This window comes from Macrotis lagotis, chromosome 4 (genome assembly GCF_037893015.1).
Source record: "Macrotis lagotis isolate mMagLag1 chromosome 4, bilby.v1.9.chrom.fasta, whole genome shotgun sequence".
NCBI lineage: Eukaryota > Metazoa > Chordata > Mammalia > Peramelemorphia > Peramelidae > Macrotis > Macrotis lagotis.
Window position 1 is genome coordinate 24,625,065 of NC_133661.1, and position 1,781 is coordinate 24,626,845.

Sequence of the window (1,781 nt, forward strand, 5' to 3'; positions counted from 1 at the left end):
CTGCAGTTTCAATGCGATTCCCCCATTCGCTACTCATTTGACTTCAACCACTTCAGCTCCTTCTCTTGAGCCTGGCCATGACGCCTCCAGGCATCCCCCACTAGGGCAGCGCTGACCCGGCCCTTTAGCAGGGGTGAGGGCAGTGTTCCCAACACATCCTCCCTTCCTTTTTAAGTTGGCTGCACACACAGACCCAAAAGCAGAAAAATAAACTCAACTGAGCGAAAAGCAGGTCAAGTCCAGGTAGCTTGAAGCAGGAAGAGCACAGGCCTCTGGGGCATGGAGAAGAGGGAAGATGAGGCAGAGGTAAGAAGGGCACCCCGTTCAGGTGAGGGAGAAAGACAGTGCTGTGAACATGAGATTAGACCAACTACCCTTGCTTCATCTTGTCTGGTACGATTTCCATTTCCTGGCAGACTGAGTTGTTAAGGGTTAAATGCAGTGGGTTCATAGACATCAGTGAAAATTAGAAGCTATCAGATTATTGGCAAATTTGTTCCCTTTTTCGTTTATTTGTTATTCTCCCAGTTTCATTGATAAACAATCTTGGGATGATCTGGCTAAGTTGTTTCCCACAAAGCTTTTTGTAGTCGTGTTTTCCCTCTTTACTATTTTACAAAGTGGCACTGCTTATAATATTCTACTGCCTTTTCCATAACGTTTTGCCAATGAGTTTATGTTCTAAATTAGTGTTGTGTTTGGCTGCCATCTCTCTCGCCTTGGCAAGAACATGAAGTGTTTGCTGACGGCGGCAGCTTCTGGGCTCTTTTCTTTTGTCTTTTTTTAGCTTGTTTGGATACAGGTCAGTTGAACGGAGTATAATCGCCTACAGTCTCTTCCTCTAATCATCATCCTTTCGATGTTAAGTGTTGATTGGATCCTTTAATTTATCAATATTCTGACTGCACAGGTAACTACTGACCAAGCAAGGCTTTTTTTGTCACACCAGTGTCCATTAAGATATAATCAGTCTACTTTTTCATGGTGTATATGATTTGATGCTCACCAGACCCACTGCCTTCCGAATCTCCTCTGGAAAAACAAATTAAATAACATAGAGGGAAGGATTCTGTGGAGTAGTGTAGCACTAACAAAACCAAAAGTACAAAATGGTTTTGAAAATATTCATTCTAGATTGGAGTCCAATCTAAGGCACTTGGGATGAAAAATGCTATCCATCCCCAGGGAAAGAACTGATAGTATCTGAATACAGACCAAAGCATACTTTTTTTTTTAACTTTATTTTTCTTAAGGATTTTTTCTTTTGTTCTATATTTTCTTTCACAACATGACTATTATGGAAAAGTTATACATGACTACACATGTATAAACTATCAAATTGCCTGCCTTCTCGATGGGGGGGGGGGGAGGAAGGGAGAGAATTTGGAACTCAAAGTTAACTAGCATCAAGAGTCAGCATATCTCTGATAAGCTAAATCATAAAAGGGAAAGTACTGGAGAGGGGATACTCATCTTCTTTTCTTCTCTTTTCCCATTTGTCTCCCATTGTTGGGATGACCATACAGGTATATACCGCTCAATTTCTTCACTGTAAAGACCATTCTTAATTTCTTTCTGAAAATATTTGAATACCCCAAATTTAAATTGATGCAACTGTCTGATAATTAAGTTGCCAATTTTCTGATAAAAGCTGACTTCCCTGAAAGAAGAGAGCAGGGATGCCTGCCTGATTCTTTCCTGACAAGGAGGAACGGACCTAGGCAGCCTTCTAAGCCTCTGTGGCAGCAGATCCCATAGGTCACTCTGATAGGTCCCACCAA